General features: G+C 49.1%; 1 protein-coding gene and 1 pseudogene across 3 annotated transcripts in view; one reads left to right on the forward strand and one right to left on the reverse strand.

Moving 5' to 3' along the window:
* COL26A1 (collagen type XXVI alpha 1 chain) overlaps positions 1-15,776 on the reverse strand; it is a gene marked incomplete at both ends in the record, with an annotated part of 175,641 nt that overhangs the window by 149,239 nt on the left and 10,626 nt on the right. The window lies entirely within an intron of this gene.
* Positions 9,904-10,316, forward strand: LOC307063837 (histone H3.3A-like; annotated as a pseudogene). The gene has a single exon. The product of its transcript is annotated as a histone H3.3A-like (transcript).

A 15,776-nucleotide genomic window follows, 5' to 3' on the forward strand; every position in this document is an offset into this window, starting at 1 on the left:
TCTCACTGAGCTGGAGTCAAGGTGTCGGCGGGGCTGACATCCGTGGGGCTGGCTCCCTCTGGAGGCTCTAGGGGAGAATCTGTCCCGAGTCTTTTCCGCCTTCTGGAGGCTGCCTGCAGTTCTTGGCTCAAGGCCCCTTCCTCACATCACTCTGACCTCTTAATTCCGTCGTCACATCTGCCCTCCTGCCTCCCTCTTAGAAGGGCTCTGTGATTAGCTTGTGCTCACCTGGAATCTAGGGACATCTTCCACCTCAACAGCTTTCATTTAGTCACATCTGCAGAGTCGCTTTTATCACGTAAGGTAACATATTCACAGGCTCTGGGGAGTAGAATGTGGACATCTGTAGGGGCTTTTTATTCCACCTCCTACACAGGGTTGGCCCCAGGCCACACAGCCGAGTGGTGGCCACACCAGGCCTGTGGAGGGAGGTGCAGTTCAGACAAGTGAGAACTGGGTCACAGACCTTTGCCACCTTTCCGGGGTTCCCAGATGTGACCATAAGCCTGGTTTGGGGAAACTTGGTCCCTAGTTAATACAGAAGGCGTGCAGTACAAAACAACTGATACGAAAAGAAAGGAACTGTTGGAAGGTGCCTACAGGCAGGACGCAGGGGTGGGTGCGGATGGCTCCAAAGGGCCAGACCCGCTGCCCTCGGGGCGCCTCTGCTCCAGCTGTTTCCACCAATCTGGAGAACCCTCCCGCCTCGGCACCCACCTCCCACATCCCAGCTCTGCTGTGAAGCCCAGAGTGACTTCTCCCTCCCTGGGCAGTTTCCCTACCTAGAAAATGGGGATAATACCAGCACCTAACCTGTGGGGTCATTGTGCAGAATGAGTCAATATACGTAACACAGGAAGAAGACCGCCTGGCACAGAATAAGCACGAATGAAGTGTTTGCCATTGTAATTAGGCATCGAGGATGTTCCAGGGACTTCAGTGAGCAGGACAGATGCTGTCTCTAAGCTCTAAGGCCTCTAGAACTGGGTCCAAATGCAGAGATCGCTCCCTCCCCCAGAGAGCCTTGGAGAAGACGAAGACTCTCTTTTCTGTCTGAAGTCTCCTGGGACCAGCTGTCACTCAACCAGATCTGTGCCGACACACACCCAGGGTACACAGGAACTGGGGGGTGGGTCACGGCCCCTGCCCGGGATGAATTCACAGCCCAGACAAAGTCAGGCCTTCAGGAAGGTAAACAACAACCAGAATCGCCAGCAGGGCCCAGCACTTCCAGCAAAAAGGGGGTGACCCACCCCCCACACACACACATTCCCACGTGTGCTTGTGTGCAAGCAAACTCCCGAGACTGGAGAAACTCCCCTCTTGTACTGGAACCGGACCCCCGGCGAGGAAAACAAGCCTCTTTTCTTCGCCATCTGCTCCGGCTCTGAAGGTTGGGGCCCTCCCCATCCCCCTTTCCTTCCGCTTCCCCATCCCCCAGGCATCCGCCAGGCAGCGCTGACCTCGCACAGAAGGCTTTGGTTAGCAGGTCAGGCTGGAGAGGCAGGGTGGGGGCAAAGGGCACAGGCCAAAGAGGAGACCTACAGAGGGGGGATGCTCTACGGAGGGAAACCTGGAGCCACAGGGGAGGAGAGAGGGGAGCGGAGCTCTGGGGGTGTGTGGGAGGCCCCAGCTGGCCAGGCCCTTTCCCACCCCTCCACCCAAGCCCTCTGCAGCGGGCCCTCAGCTTCCCAGCCCCAGAGAAGCAGTTCCCAATTCCTAAGACCTCACCAGATATTTACATTGAGGCTGCCTCAAGGAATTTTCTGGAAAACTCCTTCTCCACCCACTCCCACTTCAAAGGAGAAAGCAAGACCCCTAAAGCTGGTGGCATCTGTGGCTTCTTTAAAGTGGCTTCTGGAAAGCTGGTCTGGTGGGAACAAAGCACAGAAGAGGACTTTGCTCCAGGACCCCTCGGAATTATAGACCTGCCCCTGAGGAGAGGTGAGGCCAGTGCCTCAGTTTCCCGGAAGATGGTGGGTCAGGCGTTCACTTGTGTGTTCACTTATTTGTCCCTTGGTTTTGTCCCCGGTTGTTTGCACCTGTGACTGGGCTGAAGTTTGGGTCTTTGCTCCCAGGGGGTGTCTGACCCATATGAGCCCCTGGACCATGCAAAGCTGACTTTGCCTCAGTCAACTCCATAGTTCCTGGCACTCATAGGCCCACCTGGAGTGTTTGAGTGTGAATTCCCTACAGGCAATTTTCTCTGTGGCCTTTGGAGAAAGGCTCTGGTTCTTATCTTCCCCAGATGGTCTCTCTTCCCCTCCCCCACCCAAGGCCCTTATCTTGTGCACAAAATCCTTCCTGGTTCAGCACAACTAATGATGCTGGTTAAAATATCAAAAATACATATTACTGAATGCATGGCTAAGTTGGAGAGAAAGGAAAGGAATTTGTAAGAGGCCAGAAACTAATAAAAAGTATGAATTCAGAGGGATAAGCTTGCATTGCTGGGTTTATGGATCCCTGGCAGTCTAGCCTGAGGATGATGGGAAGTCAGTGAGAGACACTGGTGTAAAGCCCCGTGGACAAGGCAGGCAGGAGAAATATATAAATGTCTCAGCCTTGGCTCTTGGGTAGAACACCTAACCTTAAGCCTCGTAAACATGCTACCTTTTCTCAGAAAGCTACTGGAGGATGTGTTCCATCACAATGAGGGAGCAAACCAAAAAGAGTGGATATGAACCGTAGGAAAGAGGGTGCCCAATACAGGGAGGAAGCCTGGGGCAAAGGAAATCCCCAGGTTGTTGGTGAAGAGCAATCCCAAAATTGTAGGTTTCTACCTGCCCAGATCACAGCAGATCAGAGGTTCAAGGAGGAATTGCTGGAAGAAGATGAAAGTAATGGAATATCTCATGAAGTGTCAGGAGGAAATCTGCACAACTGGGAGAGTTTGGAGATGAATTAATAAAAACACAGAAAAGCTAAGTGAACAAAAACAAGAAGGGTCAAAAATGTGTTCAGGAAAAGCCCTCATGGTACACTGCATGGCTCAGCTATCACTTGGCATAGAATGTAAGACCTGAGTATTGTGCTAACTAGATTGTGACATAAAGTGTCTTGGGAAAATGGGGGCACAGGAAATGTGTGTGAAGGGGAGGGCAGCGTGTGGAAGATGCTCCACTCTCTTCTTTCATAGTGGAAAACTGATACCTAATGCCCGAAACAGAAAAATCAAGCTGTAGCAATGTAACTACGTATCTAAGAGATGTGGGTGCAAATACTAAAAATATGAAAAGTTAAAAGAGTTGGAGTGGTTGTCTCCGGAGAACATGAGAAAGAAAGTGGATGATGGAGGGCTGTTGTTTTTCATTTTAAGCCTTGTAGAACTATTTGGTTCTTGAAACTATGTACATATGCAACTTGCATAAAAGTTTACAAATGAAATTAAAAGTTAAAACACATGATCCAAGATGGATAATACCAAGTGCTTTAAAGACTTTTCTTTTTTTTTTTTTTTTTTTTTTTTTTGTGGTATGTGGGCCTCTCACTGTTGTGGCCTCTCCCGTTGCGGAGCACAGGCTCCGGACGCACAGGCCCAGCGGCCATGGCTCACGGGCCCAGCCGCTCCGCGGCATGTGGGATCTTCCCAGACCGGGGCACGAACCCATTTCCCCTGCATCGGCAGGCGGACTCTCAACCACTGCGCCACCAGGGAAGCCCTAAAGACTTTTCTTGTTTAATCTTCTCCTCCAGGACTTCCCTGGTGGCACAGTGGTTAAGAATCCACCTGCCAATGCAGGGGTCACGGGTTCGAGCCCTGGTTCGGGAAGATCCCACATGCCACAGAACAACTAAGCCCATGTGCCACAACTACTGAGCCCATGTGCCACAACTACTGAGCCTACTTGCCTAGAGCCCTTGCTCTGCAACAAGAGAAGCCACCGCAATGAGAAGCCAACGCACTGCAATGAAGAGTAGCCCTCACTCGCCGCAACTAGAGAAAGCCCGTGCGCAGCAACAAAGACCCAGCGCAGCCAAAAATAAAATTAATTAATTAATTTAAAAAATAATAATAATTCCTAATGTGATAAAGTCTATTATAAATCTTCTCCTCCACTTTTGGGGTAGATATGATGGTGGTCCCCACTTTACAGATGAGGAAATGGAGGCTTGTGGAGAAGAAATGGTTTCTCCTAGGTCACACAGCTAGCAGGTGGTAGAGGCAGGACTCAAACTACAAGTCAGACCCTTGGCCACCAAATTATACTACCGTCAGAAACAAACCCCCAGGCAAGATCACCTCCCCTGTGCTACATTACTCCTCAGCCTCCACAGGCCTTGAAAGAGGGTGGTGGTGAATTGTGAATGGTGAGATATTCTCCAGAAGGTTTTACCATTTGCCATTTTACCATTTTACTGTTTGCCAAGCTGTACTCATCTCTCTGCAGACTGGTGACATAGCATGAGCCCCTGACTTTATATGGCTGCAAGGCTCTGATGGGCGTCATATCTGGTGGCCCACATCACTCCACTCCAATCCTTCCAGACCTCCAGAGGCTCCTCATGGCCCCCAGGATGAACCATTCTCACCTCCATCCTTGCTTCTGTCTCTCGTTCTCAGAACCCAGGGCCACACCATGCCAGGCCCCCTCCCACCCTCTTGCTGGGCCTTTGCTCACTCCTTGTCCTCAATCTTCCCCATCTCTGCCTCTTCCTCCAGAGGCACCTCAAATGTCACCCCTTTTGGGAAGCCTCCCCAGCTGTCCTGGGTACCACATTGCTCCTGCCTCTGTTTCCTTGTATCCCTTTGTCCAGACTTTTGTGACTCCAGACCTCCTGTGATAATTGTTCATTTAGTCTCCTCTATTGGACCGTGCTAATTGTTCATTTAGTCTCCTCTATTGGACTTTGAAGACAGTGACCGTCTCTGAACCATATCTGCACACTCAGCAACCGTTTAACAGTCCCTGCTAAACCCTGGGCATCTGGAATATCTACATAATGACTGAAGACCGCTTCATTGAGGCTTCCAGGCGAATGTATTAAAAGGCAGGACCCGGGCTTCCCTGGTGGCGCAGTGGTTGAGAGTCCGCCTGCCAAGGCAGGGGACACGGGTTCGTGCCCCGGTCCAGGAGGATCCCACATGCCGCGGAGCGGCTGGGCCCGTGAGCCATGGCCGCTGAGCCTGCACGTCTGGAGCCTGTGCTCCGCAATGGGAGAGGCCACAACAGTGAGAGGCCCGCGTACTGCAAAAACAAAACAAAACAAAAAAGGCAGGACCCAAGACTAAATATACTGACTTTCCTCCTTAACAAATCCTGTGTGATCTCAACTGTGCAAAATTATACATATATATATATGCAAGCACTCAGCAAAGACCAAAGGAAATATGCCTCTCAAAAATGGAATTATTGGGAAACGACAGCCTTTTCAACAAAATGTGTTGGGAAAATTGTACACACGTAATAGAATGACGTTGTAATAGAATGACGTTGTAATAGAATGATGTTGAACCCTTATCTTACATCACTTACAAAAATTTACTCAAAATGGATCAAAGACTTAAATGTAAGTCCTAAAAGAATAAAACTCCTAGGGCAGAAAAGAAAAGAAAACATAGGGCCAAAGATTCTTGACACTGGATTTGGCAATGATTTCTTGGATATGACATGAAAAGCACAGGCAACAAAAGAAAATATAGATAAATTGGACAACATCAACATTTAAAACTTTTATGCATCAGAGAACAGTCAACAGAGTGAAAAGGCAACCCACACAATGGGAGAAAATATTTACAAATCACATATCTGATGAGGGGTTAATATCCAGAACACTGACAATTCAACAACAACAACAAAAAACCTGATTCAAAATTGGGCAAAGGACTTAAATAGCCATTTCTCTACAGATGATAAACAAATGGCCAATAAGCACGTGAAAAGATGCTAAACATCACTAATCACTGGAGAAATACAAATCAAAACCACCGCTTCACACCCATTAGGATGACTACTATCCAAAAAAATTTACAAAATAACAAGTGTTGGTAAGGATGTGGAGAAATCGGAACCCATTTGCACTGTTAGTGGGAACATAAAATTGTGCAGCCACCATGGGAAACAGTACGATGGTTCCTCAAAAAAGTTAAAAATAGAACTACCATATGGCCCAGCAATTCCACTTCTAGGTATCTAGCCAAAAGAATTGAAAGCAGAGACTCAGAGAAATGTGTACACCCATGTCCTTATCAGCATTATTTACAATAGCCAGAAGGTGGAAGAAACCCAAGTGTCCATCAACAGATGAATGGATAAGCAAAATGTGGTCCACCCATACGATGGAATATTATTCGGCCTTAAAAATGGAGGAAATTTTGACACATGCTAGAGCATGGATGAGCCTTGAGGACATTATGCTAAATGAAATATGCTAGTTACAAAAGGACCAATACTGTATGATTCTACTTATACAAGGTACCTAGAGTAGTCAAAACCATAGCGAGAGAAAGTAGAATGGCAGTTGCCAGGGGCTGGCAGGGAGGAGGAAATGGAGGGTTAGTGTCTAATGGTTGCACAGTTTCTGTTTTGCAAGATCAAAAGGGTCTGGAGATGATAGTGGTGATGGTTGCACAGCAATGTGAATATACTTAATGCTAGTGAACTCTTCATGTAAAAGTGACTAAGGTGGTAAATTTTAAGTTGTGTGTATTCTATCACAATAAGAATTAAAAATTTTAAACCTACAAAAATGGAATTATAAATGATTTCTTTCTTTCCACTTTTCCATATTTTCCGAATGATCTATGATAAATATAATCAGGGGGAAAATAAACCTTTTTTGAAAGAAGATGTCAGGCCCCTTTCACCTAAACATCTGTGCTGGCCACCGGAGCCCCAACCCCTGCTGCTCCCAGGCCTGCTGGGCCGAGAGCTTCCATCAGCTTTCTCTACCTGACACCAACATTTGGTTTCCATTCCCAACGCTTCACATAATTCTTGGAGATCAGCTCCTGCCGGTTTCGGGCCCAGCGGAAAGAAAGCGACCCTTGGGAGGGTCAGCTTGCATCCCGTCGGGGTGCATTTGGCTGGGCCCGCACTGAGCTGTCTTGCCCAGACACCCCCCAGCCCCCAGAGCCCATCCATCCTGCCGGCTAACCACCCACTGTCAGTGGGGCAGGCAAATTTCCTGGTGCGCGGTAACCCAAGCCCTTCTCTGCTCCCCAAGGGCATGGCCAGGCTCTGTTATTAATCTTGGGGCAGATCCTATGTCCGAAGCTGAGACAGCTGTCCCCACATGCAGCTGCCCCGGGCCAGCAGGCAGACAACTTCCAGCCCTCCCGCCTCCCTGCCAACGGCCAGCCAGGGAATTGAACTTTCCTTCCAAACCCCTTGCTCGTGCAATGCCTGGACCCTCACACTGCGTCATGGCCCAGTGGGCCCCTGTTCACTCCCTGGTTCATTCCAGGTTAGAATGCAACTCCAGGATCCTAAGTGACTTGGACTTCTTGGCCTAGAAAGCAACTGTGGTGTCCCAATTGGGCTGCGGTTGAATCAATAAGGGATTGTTTGAGCCCACGCTCCATGCTCAGCCCCGGGTTACCTGCTGGGGCAGACAAAGCCATCTAGGATGGGGCTCCTGACCCCAAGGGGCTCGAAGCCCAGCTGCAGAACAAGCACATGAAACAAGAATAAAGCAAGCCAGGACAGGACCTGGGGAAAGCTGCTCGTGGCGGCCACATGGCCAGGTGCTCCGCCATCCAGAAGGCAGAACAACCCACCCCAGGGGCCACTGTTCACTCTAGATTCCAAGTAGAACACACAGCCCTGATTCAAACAGCTCACTGAATGCTCCCACAGGAACTGGCTAGGATTAGTCCCATTTCACAGATGTGTAAACTGATGCAAGGTAATAGGAACTTGCCCACAGCTAGACGAGGGGCCAAGGTTCTGATGTCAATTTGCCTGACTCTAAAGTTCTGAGTATTAGGTCTGTGCTTTTGGGACCACCCACTGCAGCCCAACTTGGCTGAACCTTTATAAACTGACCTGCCTACCTACTCACAGATGGCAGATGCCCACCCAGCATGAACCTACTTGGCTTTATCACCGATTTCTGGCTCCATATGGGCAGATTCCAGGGATATGGCAATAACCAAGGCAGACAACCCCAGGCCCCCGAAGCTTCCCTGCTAGGATGTGCCAAGATCCCAGGCACTGATGACTTTGGCCCTCTATATTCTCTGGGACACAGCTGTGACTCAGTCTTAGCTGTCCCTGTGATTCCCCCACCAACGGGGGCAGAGGACCAGAGTTGGCCCACACGGTCAGCCCCAGTCCATACGAAGCAACTGGACAGCTAACGCATGGACTAAAATACAGCTGGCATCAGTCTATAAAAGAGTGTCATGCCAGTCTGAAACACTGCTCTCTCGCCTTAGGAATTCTTTGGGCCACCTGTGGTTTTCAGGGAACACCATCTACCTGAGCACCAGTGTGGAAGGACATAGGTTCATGTTCTTGGCTCTGCTAAACAAGATGGCCCTTGGTTTTCATTTTAACTGCATTTCCCGGCATAGGACAAGCTGGGTGGGGGGAGGGAGGAATTCACATGCTCCCCACTCCCAGCGCAGCATCTGCCTCCCCACCCGCTTCAAACAGATGCTGGCTTTGTTAGAGAAAAAGAGATAGACCAAACAGAAGCTGATAGCTCATGGTCTAGGACCAGGGCTGTTTTCAGGAAGAATAAGTTGTCACTGATGGGGAAGGAGAGGGCAGATGCGTGATAATGGCAGAAATAACTTAGCCTCATCAGAACGATCGGCCCTACAAGGAGTCTAGAAACCGCAGTCTATTATTAGGCTATTTGTTTAATATAGGGGGGATGAAAGGGAGGGAAAGGTGGGTGAATCCTGGGTCCTCGGACTCCAAAAATATCCTATCTATAAACCAAGAAGTGAGGCAAATATACCATCATCTTCTAACCACGTCCAGGACCCACACATTGTCTGCCTCTCTTCAGAGTAAACAAGGAGGAGAAGAGGCAGCAGAGAAGATGACTCTGGGGGAGATCAAAGCACAACCCACTTTCCTTTCTCTCTCCTCAGAGCCCTCTACCTCACCATCCTTTGTAAGAAAGATAAAGCCTCGGGCTTCCCTGGTGGCGCAGTGGTTGAGAGTCCGCCTGCCAATGCAGGGCACACGGGTTCGTGCCCCGGTCCGGGAAGATCCCACATGCTGCAGAGCGGCTGGGCCCGTGAGCCATGGCCGCTGAGCCTGCGCGTCCGGAGCCTGTGCTCCGCAACGGGAGAAGCCACAACAGTGAGAGGCCCGCGTACCGCAAAAAAAAAAAAAAAAAAAAAAAAGAAAGAAAAATGAAGCCTCATTCTTCCAACTCAACCAAGATGTTGACTTACACAGTGACCAACACACACACACATACACACAAACGTACACACACACACACATTGTTAGACTATAGGATTCTCTACCTCAAAAACCCTAGAGAACCACCTGAAAAACCATCAAAATATTTTTTTTAATGCCTTATGGTAGCAGGACATAAAATCAACGTACCCCATATCAACAGCTTTCCTATTTGCCAGACATCAACATTTAAAAGTGTCAGGGAACAAAAAGAACTCATTCACGATAGCAATAAAAACTACAAAATGCCTAAGAATAAATCTAACAAGCTCTGGATAAATGGAGCAGAAAGACTGAAAAACACACAGTATTATAAACATTGAATTCTATTAATCCATTAAGTCAACACAGCCTAGATCAAAATCCCAACAGCATGTTTTATAGAACAAGAAAAGATGATTCTAAAATTCACCCAAGATCTTTCAATTGTGTTCGCTGCTGCCGCCGCGCCGCTGTCGCTCTCCAACGCCAGCGCTGCCTCTAGCTCGCGGAGCTCCAGCGGAAGGAGAAGTGGGGTAAGTCAGGAGGTCTCTTTACCATGGCTCGTACAAAGCAGACTGCCCGCAAAGCGAGCGGTGGTAAAGCACCGAGGAAGCAACTGGCTACAAAAGCCGCTCGCAAGAGTGCGCCCTCTACTGGAGGGGTGAAGAAACCTCATCGTTACAGGCCTGGTACCGTGGCGCTCCGTGAAACTAGACGTTATCAGAAGTCCACTGAACTTCTGATTCGCAAACTTCCCTTTCAGCGCCTGGTGCGGGAAATTGCTCAGGACTTCAAAACAGATCTGCGCTTCCAGAGTGCAGCTATTGGTGCTTTGCAGGAGGCAAGTGAGGCCTAGCTAGTTGGCATTTTTGAAGACCCCAAGCTGTGTGCTATCCATGCCAAATGTGTAACAATTATGCCAAAAGACATCCAGCTATAGCGCGCCGCGTACGTGGAGAAGGTGCTTAAGAATCAACTATGATGGGAAACATTTCATTCTTTAAAAAAAAAAAAAGAAAAACATTTCTCTTCCTGTTATTGGTAGTTCTGAACGTTAGATTTTTTCCCCCACACGGAGTCAAAAGGTACCTAAGTATATGATTGCAGGTGGAAAAATAGGGGACAGAAATCAGGTATTGGCAGTTTTTCCATTTTCATTTGTGTGTGAATTTTTAATATAAATGTGGGGACATAAAGCATCAATGTAGGTCAAAATGTTTCAGTGAACAAGTTTCAGCAGTTCAACTTTATAACAATTATAAATAAACCTGTCAAATTTTTCTGGACAACGCCAGCGTTTGGATTTTTTGGGGATTTTTTTAAAACAAGTAAATTTCTTATTGACTGCAACTAAATGGTGTTTGTAGCATTTTTATCATACAATAGATTCCATCCATTCACTATACTTTTCTAACTGAGTTGTCCTATATGCAAGTACATGTTTTTAATGTTGTCTGTCTTCTGTGCTCTTCCTGTAAGTTTGCTATTAAAATACATCAAACTATTAAAATAAATAAATTAAAAAAATTTTTTAAATAAAATAAAATTCACCCAAAAGAAAAAGTGTACAAATGCTAAGAATATTTTGATAAAGATGAACAGCAAAGAGGAATTGCTCTATCAACTAACAAAACATAGAATAAGGATATAGTAATTAAAATAGTGTAGTTTTGGCACCAGATCAGATTAAGAGTTCAGAAAAAGGGCTGTGTACATAGGGAAGTTTAGTATGTGATAAAAGTGGCATTTCAAATTATTGGGAATAGATGGATTTTTCAGTAGAAGTGTGAGGGGAGGTTTGCAGGGGGGAAAAAAACAAAAGTTAAATCCCTACCTCACAGCCTCTGTAAAAACGTCAGTGGGAAGGCCATGCCCCTATCATGACTCTTTACACAAGGCTGAGTCTTAACAGGTTTCTGAGGCTCAAAGCCACTTTCAGTCTTAATACTGTTTGAAATCTAACCTCAATCCAACTCTTCAAGGCCCCAACTCTTTCCCTTTTCATTTCCATTTGTGCTGTAGGCTAAATAATGCCCCATCCTAATCCCAGGAACCTGTGAATATTTATCTCACATGGTAAAAAGGACTTTGCAGGTGTGATTAAACTAAGGATCTTGAGGTGGGGAGCTGATCCTGGATTATTATCCAGGTGGGCCCAATCTAATCACAAGGGTCTTATAAAATGGAGGCAGGAGGATCAGAGTCAGAGAGAGAGGTTGGAGGAGGCCCTTTGAAGATGGAGGAAGGAGCTATAAGTCAAGGAGTGCCATCAGCCTCTAGAAGCTGGAAAAAGCAAGGAAATGGATTCTTCCCTGGACCCTCCAGAAGGACCAATCCTGCAAATACCTTTTATCCCAGTGAGACCCACTTCAGACTTCTAACCTTGAGAACTGTAAGATAATAAATCTGTGTAGTTTTAAGCCACAAAGTTTATGGCCATTTGTTACAGCAGCAGTAGGAAACTAACACAGCTTGCAAAGTGGTTAGTCCTTTCCTGGATACTCTCTGTGATTCGGGCACTCTGCAAGAACCAAGAGATACAGCACCAAACAAGATCCCTGCCCTCAGAGAATTGACAGTCTTAGCATAGACAACTATTAACTAATTATCAATCAATTAATTATAGGATTGACTTACAGTTATCATGAACTTCTAAGTATGAGAGTAAGCTCTGAGGGCATTTAACAAAAGGGCCTTACCTTACCTTGTGGAGGGGGGGCCAGCAAAAGGTTCCCTGAAGATGTGATGTTTAAGCGGATCTCTAAGCTTTGAGCAGGAACTAGCTAGGCCAAGAAAAAGCAAAAACTGATCAAGGCAGTGCAAAGGCCCTGAGGCAGGAAGCAGCTTGAGATTAAAAGGTAGCCAGTGATGAGCAGAGCACCCAGAGAGACAAGAAGCAGGCTAGACGGGGTTCGACTGGGCTCCCTCCAAGCCCCTGATATAGGGGTGTCTCCCATCAGTTCAGCTGCCTCTCCAGGAAGGTACTTATTCAGAGCTCTTGCATGAAGACTTTCAGGATCTGAGTTAATTGTCATCGTCAGCTAGGGGACAAAAGAGAGAGAGAGCCTGGCAAACCCTGTCGAGGCCCAGGATCCCATGACCCCAGAAATAGAGGGTGTCCGGGCAGGTTGAGACCTCTCAGAAGGGAGAATCAGCCGTCTGGCCAAGTCAATCAGGGAGGGGCAGGAAGAGGTAAGTGCTGATTCCCCAGATAAGCCCTTGCAGTAATGACAAATATGTCAGATGCCAGAGGCAACTGGCGGGGGTGCAGACAGCTGGAGCCAAATCAGAAGGAAACTGCCACCTTCTCCCCAAAGGCCCTGGCGCCTCTGGGGGCCAGCAGGGCCGGCAGGGTCAGCGGGCAACCTGCAGCAGGGCCAGATTCCAGAAGGTACTCTCTGGGGAAGAGGGAAGCCTGAGCCTTTCACAATGGCTCCAAGCAGAGAAGCCCCTCTGCCGGGCCTCCTGCGTGCTAGGAACTGGGGGACTTCTCAGCAAATGTCACACAGTCCCTGACCTTCCAGAATGTGGAAGGGGGAGGGGACCAGACCCTTTCAAAGACATAAAATGTTTGCCCCCAGGCTTGTTCAGAGGGCGGACTGGGCTGGAGGGAGCTGCAAAGGTGGGGCCCTTGGCCAGTGAGCAGGTTGCACTGAGTAATAATGAGCCTGCATATTTAATAAACACATTTCCTCATTTGATCTCAGCCCAATCCTATTAGTTTCAGGTTACTTGTGAGGCGCTGAGTCAATGAAGGGAAGCACTGGCCTGACTGTGGGTCCCCCAGTCCCTTCTCCCCCATCCTGGGGCCACACAGGGTCCCCTCAGCTGTCACACTCCCGGGACACAAAGTTCCTCAGAACTCCTCAGCCTCTGACTCGCCACGGGCATATCAGGACCCCAGACCCTCCAACCTGCTCGCCAGTCATATTTTGAGGGCGACCCTCTGTGCTCATCCACCGCCCCACCCCACCCAGCGGTGGAAACTCTGCTGGGAGAGAGGACCAGCCCCCATCCCTCACTCTTGGCCTTGAAAACCTGAGCAGGCTCTCAGGGGTTCCGAAACCCCGACAGGACCCTCCCTTCTGTATTTCTCTGGCTCCTCCACTGCACCCGGGTGGGCAACTGCAGGGCAAGGTTGCAAATGACCCCAGCCAGAGGTCCTTTGCAAAAGGCAGAGGGCACCATAACTGCTGAGGCATTTAACCTTGACCCACTAGGCCAGCGTTCCCCAGAGCACGGCGTCTGGAACACCAACTCCTCTTTTCCCCAAGCTTTGCAAGGTCCATCATCACACTGCCCACTCTGGGAAAGCCTTTATCATTTCATGGAGCTGCATAGAGTGTCTACTAGATACTGTTCTAAGCCCTTTATGAAAATTAACTCATTGAAGCCCCAGAATGACCTGAGGAAGTAAACCCATGCCCATTTTACATATGAGACTGAGGCACAGAGAGGTCAGATGATTCGGTCAGGGCCACCCAGAGCGGGGATTCAGACCCAGACCGCCTGGCTCCAGAGCCTGCTCTTCACACCCTCCCTCTTTCTTAAGGAAACTCTTGAGCTTGGTTCACGAGCATTTCCCAGGCTGCTTCTCATAACTTCCATTAACACCTGACGGAACAAGCTTGGCAACATCGTTACAGGCAGCAGGGGAGCTGGCAAAGGTCAGCAGTCAGCTGGCCAGCTCTGACCTTCCCGCCCATCACTCCGGACGCGGCTGGGGGTAGGGCAGACAGAGGCCCAGAAGGTGGGAGCCCCCGCCTCTTGCCCAAGTGTTACAGAATTAACCTGGACTGGGTCCAGCTTCTTTCAAGGTGGTCTTGTCCAGGCCGCCAAAGAAACATCTAGACCCTGGTTTCAGGGAGGCAGGGAAAGGAAGCCCAGGCAAGGAAGCTGGGGACCCCTGACTCTTCAGAGAGGAGAACAGCGTGCCGTGTGTCTCCTTCCATAGGATCTGCTTCAGGATTCCTGAAAATCCTCTAACAGTTAGTTATTGTTACTCTATTCCCCTGCTCCAGGCAGAGCTGGTCTGGGTCCAGCTTGCACACTCTCGAAGCGGCAGTGAAGTGTCGGACCAGCTCAAGCCAAGAGAAGCCTGCAGCCGTGTTCTTATTGCCATAGGAATTGTTTCTCTGGGAATGGATTTTAAAATAACAGAGAAGCTGAGGGGGGAGAGGACAGCCAGAGGAAGGGCGAGGAGATTCAGAAAACCCTGGGGCCTTAAGAAAAGGCCTCGCCAGATATTTACATCGAGTCCATTCCATGGGATTTTCCACCCAATCCTACTTCAAAGGAAGAAGCAGGACCCCCTAAAGCGGGTGGCCTCTGTGGCTCCCCTAAATGTGGCTTCCAGAGCTGGCCTGGTGGGGGGTGGAGCACAGAGAAGGACCTCACTCCAGGACCTCTTAGAAGGACAGAACTGCACGGGGGCAGAGGCCACCCCCTCGGCTTCCCAGAGGACAGAGGTCAAGGCACTTGTTCACTCACTTGCTCAAAAAGCAACCACGGAACACCTGATACGCGCAAGCCTGCGCTAGATGTTAAAAATACAAGTATTTTACAAAAACACAAGGTGCGTGAACACCACGCTTTGTTGCCTTTTCAAAGCTGAGAAAACACTGGGGAGTCTTTGCAAGGTTCCAGGAAGCAAAACAGCCAGCTTCTGGCATCCCACAGGCACCGGGAAAGTCCAGGAGCCCCAGGCTGCAACCTGTTCCGGCCTGTCCGTGGTCCAGCAAGTGGCCGGATGCTGCCAAATGCACAGACTCTGAGCGCTCGTCACTCGGCGGCTCCATCCCCACTGCCCCAGCCCTGTTTCATGGTTCCTGACACTGCCTGTTAGCTGCCTCCCTCCTCCGGCCCCATCTCCTCCACACCAGTAACGCTGACACAGGACCCACTGTGACCAAGCCTCGACCCAAAGCCCAAGCTCCTTAGGGCTGGCAGAAAAGGGGCTTCACCCTCAGGCTCCAAAGGCCCCACCTGCCCCACACTCCCAGCCCTTGGTCCAGCCACTCTGAACCCAACTGCACAAACCATACATGTCAGGCACCGTCACACCTCCCAGCCCTTACACAGCTGTCCTGCCGCCTGAAATGTCCCCCCCAGTCACTGCAGAGAACACCCCCCCTCACCCTACAAGACCCACTTCAAACGTGATTCCTCTAGAAAGGCCTTGGCATGTAGCCTTGGTCCACCAGGCCAGCGTTTCCCAAGGTTTGGAGTCTGGAACATCATCCCAACAAAAGGATTCCACAGCCTCATATGTTTGCAAAACCCCCCCTTCTTGGCAATCTTTGCAAGGTTAGCACACTATACACCACAAGCACGAACAGAATGTTTAGTACATATTTCTCTAAGCAACTTATTAATTTTAACTCATCTAAGCCTAGAATAACCTTATGAAGTAGATCATCCCCATTTTAC

The sequence above is a fragment of the Hyperoodon ampullatus genome (assembly GCF_949752795.1).
Source record: "Hyperoodon ampullatus genome assembly, chromosome: 14".
NCBI lineage: Eukaryota > Metazoa > Chordata > Mammalia > Artiodactyla > Ziphiidae > Hyperoodon > Hyperoodon ampullatus.